Source organism: Nicotiana tabacum, chromosome 1, assembly GCF_000715075.1.
Source record: "Nicotiana tabacum cultivar K326 chromosome 1, ASM71507v2, whole genome shotgun sequence".
Taxonomy (NCBI): Eukaryota; Viridiplantae; Streptophyta; class Magnoliopsida; order Solanales; family Solanaceae; genus Nicotiana; species Nicotiana tabacum.
The window spans coordinates 89461074-89468299 of record NC_134080.1 but is presented as its reverse complement, the minus strand read 5'-3'; positions in this window follow the sequence as shown (position 1 = coordinate 89468299).

Genomic DNA, 7226 nt, shown 5'->3' with positions numbered 1-7226 from the left:
TTCGATTGTCCTTTAATTGGAAAAACTCCTTCACACCTCGCGGGGGCGGAAAAAGGAGGTGTGACAGAGATAATTCAGCTATCGAGCGAAACCCACTAATGTGCTCATTTATCGTCACATAACGGCTTACAATCGAGGTTTATAACAATCCGTCGAAGAGTCGGACGAACACAAAAATTTCAAAAAGTCTTTAACGAGGGAAAAATAAAGCCATATTAGAGGTTGTACTGACCCACCGTGTAAGAGCCTAAGCGCCAACCTATATTAGAGGTCGTACCGACCCAACGCATACAAGCCTAAGATCCAGCTTAAAATTCAAAAACATAAGGGTCGATGAGCTCAAGTCGAAACCCGACTTGAAAACTGAGCCCGAAATGGTTAACTAAAAAATGCCTAAGGGCAAATGCATAAGAGCCTACTGACCAGCCTAACAAGCCTCATGGCCAATTTGTAAAACTAAGGGTTTTTACCTCGAAGACAAATTCATCTGGCTAATCATTGACAAACGTCAAAATACAAGATAAAGAAAGAAACACACATGCAAAGAGAAATTCATGAAAGGAGAAAACCGAAAGGCTTCTTTTTATATGTATATGTGAAAAAATACAAAGCTTCATTTACAATGTTCTATATGAGCATTATACGCAGAATCGGAAAGGAAAGGCCTAGCCTACGTTCCCCTCGGGGACTGCGGCCCCATCAGCTTTTTACTCATTATCTTCGGCATCGGATGCGATGAACTTGGCGTCCTATTCATCCGCCTTGGCCTGCTCTATCTCTTCCAAGTGATCGAAGCCCCTAGCATAGATCTCCTCGAGGGTTTTCCTTCGAGATTTGCACCGGGCATATTCATTGCTTCTGCTATCCTGATCGGAAGCCCCTCTCAATTCAGCTCGACCGTCGGCAACGTCTTTTAAATAGATGGCCACTTTCTTATCAGCCTTAGCCTATATCACTTCAGCTACATCTCGGGCATCCACGACCTCGGCCTTCATCTTCAAATGTTCAGACTCAGGCCTTGCAATCCTGCTCATCTGGACCAAGTTATTTTTATGAGCATTCCAGAGTTGCACCTCGAGGGCAGAAGCCTTGGCCAAAGCATTCTTCTTGTCCACAACTTAGGCATCTATCTAAGCCCTTAGCTCGTTACACTCATACTTAGCCTGACCAACTTTGCCTCAAAGGCGTTCCAGGTCCTACGTCTTACTCTGCAACTGAAATATCAAAATATTAATCTCTAAAGAATAGGGGAAGAAACATGCACCCCCTCGAAACAAAGGTTACCTGTCTCTTGAGGTGGCCTTCGTAGTTCAGGCTTTGATTTATCTCGTACTGAAGGTGTCTCAGCTCCTTCGCCCATTTATCATAACGAAGCCTGGGGGATTTAGCCTCGCCAAAGGCTTTCCACAAACTGGCTTCACGACGGAGCAGCTCGGACTTGAGCTTGTCAAAGGCCTATAAAAAAGAAGCTCAGTAAGAAAATGAAAATGGAAAACCAAAGAACCAACAAAGTCAACCAAAACTCACCACATAATAGAGCTGTTGAGCCTTCTCAAAAGTTGAGCGTGCATCTACTGGCCAGGTGTCACCGACCTTAGTTGAACCTATCTCGGTGGGGACATAGCCGTTCGAGGCTTCGCTTGATTTAGGCGGCCCCTGGCCTCGAACAACCCTCGAAGTACCTTCGACATGAGATGAAGACGGCGGCAGAAAACCTGCATCACTCGAAGTACCTTCGACGGAAGAAGAATATGGCGGCTGAAAGTTGTTATCCCTCGAAGTACCTTCAACGGGAAAAGAATACAGCGGCAAAGGAGGAGTCATTCTTCCAACGCTAGAAGCCTTGGGTGCTGCAAGCTCAATCGATACATCTCCTTTACGCCTCCGAGCAGTGCTTGACTCGTTATGAGCACCCTCGTCATTCGAGGATTCCTTTCGTTTGTTATCAATCTACGGCCTTGAAGTCGTCGATCCTTCCTCCTATCCGAGGGAGCACGGTCTTATATCAAAAAATTCTCCGATGCCTACAGTGATGGAGTTAATACACATAAAAGAAAGTACTTTTCAAAGAAAATAAACCTCACAGCACGTACCGTGGTGTTTTGCCTCCCATCTACCCTTGGACAGATCTCGCCACTTACGCTCATCATAAGTCGAGCAAGCTGCCAGATTTCGAGTCCAATCCTCCAGGTCGGGGACCTCATATGGCAGCCACAAGATTACTGTAGAAATGAGAAGGAAAACATCTTTACAGAGTTTGCCTCCACCATGAACAAAAATGATAAAAACACAAGTGTGCCACTTACGTGTGAAATTCCATTTTTTAGGAAATGGCAAGAACTTAGAAGGGATAATATCGATAGTCCACACTCGGATAAATTGACTCATCTATCCTTGATCCCCGTCTTCTTTATTACTAGCAACAAAGGGTAAGGTGGAGCAACATCGTAGAGTAACCATGCCTCGGTAATGAAAGGGTTGGTACAACCTAACAAGATGGTTGAGGGTGAACTCGAGCCCAACTTTATCTCCAAAGTACCTTATCATCAACACTATCCTCCAAAACAACGAGTGAACTTGTGCTAGGGTAACCCGATATCTTCTGCAAAACTCGAGCACAACTCTATCGAAAGGTCCCAATGTAAAGGGGTACGTGTATACATTCAAAAACCCCTCTACATGAGCCATGATGATCTCTTCCATGGAAGGTACCTTCAGTACCACCTTTTCTCCCCATCTGCAGTCTCTCCTAACCACTTTGAGGTGTTCCTCTACTATTGATGAGATGAACCTCGATGCATGCTCCCAATGGCCCTGAACATTCCCTCCTCAAGACAAAGCATCTTGAGGTTAGCTCACCGGACTCCAGCCATGTATCACCGATCGAGTGAGAAGTGGAGGCGGAACTATCCTCTTCTTGGTAAATTTATTTGGGCGTAGCAGCCATGACTATGGTGAAACAAAAAGAAGGAGATAAAAAACTAAATGAAAGCTTCGAATTAAAATGATAGGAGCGCTGATGCAAGGAAGAAAATCTCTACAAGAAGGATATTTGATCAAAATAGCAAAGTCCTAAAATGAGAGGAAAGCAAGCTCATATATAGAGCAAGCGGTAACTGTTCGCCTACTCTGAAGGCCAATTAATTCTGACTTGGCCATTATCACTTTTGGGGAAGTGTACCAACGGGACCACCTTGGTCACTTCATGGCCATACAGCGTTCGAAGGGTCAAGATTTCCGTATCAATCTAGCTTTGGGATGGTGCCCGGTCTCGAGGACCTCTTTTACTATAACTATGGGCTCTAAGAAACTATCAACATCAATCTAGCCTCGGGATGGTGCCCGATCTCGAGGATATTTGATACTACAAAATGGGATCTAAAAGGGCTATCAATCTAGCCTTTGGATGGTGCCCTATCTCGAGGGTCCCTGTTATCTCATGTATGAGCTCTAAAAAGCCAACATCAAAATTAAAAAGACTAGCTTTGTATAAGCACTGAAAAATAAAATTTGAAGACTTGAAACAAAAGGGTCTCTTTTGCATCCCAAAAATACATTTACAGAATGTGTCTTTACAAAACTCCCCCGAGGAGCCCATACACAATAATAAAGAAAGGGGAAGCAGAGCTGACGACACGAGTCTATTCCTCACCCTCACTACCGTGTAAACCACTTCTGGAATCCTCATCCGAAGTAGTTGAAGGTGATCATTATTCCTCCAAGGTCCCGGCTTTCTCAATCTCAGCAAAGAGATCGACACCTTTGGCGCTTGCTTCCTCGAAGGCCTGCCTCCTAGCTTGCAGACGAGCATAAGCAACGGCCCGAGCTAGCTTTTTTTCGTCCTTCTCGGATATCTTTCTTGCTCGATGGTTTGTGGTGGCGGCATATCTCTTGTATGAGGACGCATTTTCTTCGGCCTCACACTTGGTTGCAGATAATGTAGTGACCTTCTTTTTAGCACTTCAAAGAAGATCCTGGGTGGAGACCAACTCTCCCCGCAAAAGGTCTTTCTCCAAGGTCACGACCTTGTTCTGCCTCTTTAGCTCGAGGATCTTTGTATCCTTGGTTGCAACCTCTTCCTGAAGTTGCCCCACTAGGGCATCCTTTTGCCCAATCTACAAAGGTGAAACAATATTTTGAGCATCAAGTTATAAGAATAAAAAGATGAACACATGAATGTCGTGTTACCTGTTCGGCAAAGCTTGTTCGTTCCTGGTGCACCCCCTCTAGGCTTGCTCGAAGCTCACTCAACTCCTCTTCCTTTCGGGCGTAGGAAGACTTCGACTTATTTAGCTTTGAGGTGAGCTTTTAGAGTTCCTTCTCATGGCATGAAAGCTGGTCTTGGAGCATAGAAAAGGCGTGGTCATACAATTTCTTGACCTACAACAAAAGTAGAAGAGTTAGGAAGACAAGGGAAAAATTTGAAGCGGAAATGGTACGTCGAGAATATTACCTGTTGTTGAAGCTTCCCGGCCTCCTCGAGAGCGACGGGGGCGTCGAGTTCTGTGTTCATGTCGATGCCAACAAAGTAGTACTTGAACATATCATTCTCTCCCTGAGAGGCCCCCACATCAGAATCACCCTTGTTCTGAGCATCCCTTATTTCCCCGAGTGAAAGTAAAGGGCCCGATTCAAAGCCGCCCACAATATCAATATCTATAGGGGTCACTTCTGGACCCACAATGAATTTTGGAGTCTAGACCTCCGAAATCGCTAGCCAAGGTTTCACTAGCACGGACTATACCATGTACAACTTGAGGCTCTGGTACTGCGCCCAAACCCTCCTCGAGGGTTTCTTCAGCACGAGTTTGGTCCACATCGGCAACCCCCGACTCTTCGGCATTCCGACCAATAGCTTATGGAGTATCAACACTCTGTCTTACCCTTTGGATGAATGGGCGATCATCATCATCACCTCATAAAGACTTTCTGCAGCAGTCGAAGTCAAGACCCTGGCATCGGTGTTAGTTGGAGACTCGGTCGATGCCTCCTTTTTTCTCTTCTTGCCCTTGCCGGGTTTTGAGGATTGTTCTTCACTAAGAGGAGGCGATCTCATCAACACGCCTTCCCCGATGCCTACACAAGCATGATGTATCAAACTCACCGCCACAAAAAATACTCATAAGGAACTTGGTAATGACGACAATGAAAAGCATACCATGGTTCTTGGCCTGCCACCGCATTTTTGCCAAATCATGCCAGACATGCTCGCTGTAAGGAAAAGCAGAGTCTAACTATCTGATCCATCCCAGGAGGTTCTGAACCGCTATGCAGTACAAAACATTGTCTCCAAAATCAAGAAAAGATCGTTACAGGAGGGGAAGAAGGGGTAATAAAATGTGCTCGAGGTAGGGACACTTACGTTTCATGTTCCATTCCTCTGGGAATGGCATCCTCTCAGCAAGGATAATGTTCGAGGTTCTTACTCTGACAAACCGGCTCATCCATCCCTGGTCCTTATCCTCATCGATGCTCGCAAAGAATGTCTTGGCGGATCAAGGATGAAGCTTTATTAAACCTCGGAAGAGACAGGGGCTGTACAATCTAACCAAGTGACCAATGGTGAAGGTCATTCCCTCGAACCGGTTGGAGAAATATCTAAGCATGTAAATAATTCCCCAGAAAGAAGGATAGATCTAACTGAGTGTTACTCGGTATTAATGGCAAAAGTCAAGAATTACCGGATCTATCGACGGGGAAGAATAATCTACGAGGCCTAGAGTGAAGGGGCATGTGTATACGCTGAGGAAGCCAGCTTTGTGTTCTACTATGCTTTCCTTTGCTTTGGGGATCTCTACTTGCACTGCCTCCCCCCATCGGCAGTCTATCTTTACTCTCTTCATGTCGGTCACCACACTAATATACCGAGACACGGGCTCACATCGGCCCGGTGTAGAAGAGGGGTTTTCTATGGTAAAATCGGAGACCGTATCGAAGTGGAAAGGGTACATTGCTCGATACTTGGAGGTATTTTTTTGTTTGCCCTTGGACGGGCGTGACGAGGAAGCGGTACCCTCTTTCTGAGTACCATTTTTGATGTTTTTGCCATGATTATAAATTAATTTCAAAGAAAATAGATGGAGAAACAAGCACATAAGGAAGATAGATGTAGGAAGTTATGAACTTAGCTCTAAAAACTTGAAGATATTGTAAAACTGTGAACGGCAGAATATTGAGGTATTTATAAAAGCTGTTTGGGCAACATTTTAGAAGTGGATGAGTCGAATCAATAAACAGTTCGTGAGCTTCTCGATAATCATGTTGACAGCAACCTCTACGTAGCCTTTGAGTCATGGAATTTAATGATCTGATGGGCTAATGTTATGATGGAAGTATCGAAGAGGCAAAAGTTCAAGACCGTTTCTTATCATTTCCCTCTATGAAACGTGGGGACTATCTATACACGGCTAAAATTGGAGAGTCCGATTATATGATCATTATGGCGTTTTATGGCCCGTCTTCAGAAGCCTCGAAGCACAGCTCGAGATTTGACCCTGAGAGTTCCTAATGCTCGACACCGAGACAATGCAAATCCGTGGCTATATTTGGTAAGCAGGAAATTCCCAAAAGGCACGTGATTAAAGCTGACCAGGTCTACAAGAATAGTACAATTTTGTAATGTGGCAATTAAATTGTTGTACCAGCTGCATATCTTTGTAATAAATGCATATGTACTATGTTGGGATTGCCCCTCCTATATAAAGGGGACCCTTGTTATTTCTTGCACGCATGATATTCAATACAAGAAAAAGAACATTCTCTTCTCTCTAACTTAAACATTCTCCATTGTCTTTCCTTTGATTTTATTGCTTAAATTTATTGTGTTTCATTGACTGCTATTCATTTATTATTCATCATTGATAATAAAGATCCATCATCAATGCCCTTAAGACTGTTAGTCCTTCATCGAACGTCCTCGATCAAGCTCGTCTTGCTCGACCTCGAGGCCTCGCTTAGGCCGGTCCGAGACAACGACTTGCAGCCGTTCGGTTTGACTAACCACATTGCCTCTTACTCTTACTTTACTTTCTTAGCTCATACTTAGCATCTAATGCCTTACAACTAGTATAAAAACAAATCATGTATTTTTAGAACAACTAAATCAAATCTAATTGTAATTACTATTTTCAAGGTAAACAGTCATGCATACATTTTTATTGTATTAGGCTGTAAATGGGATAGAGCCTATACGAGCAGAAATTTTCCTATTAACTCATAAAAAGCGT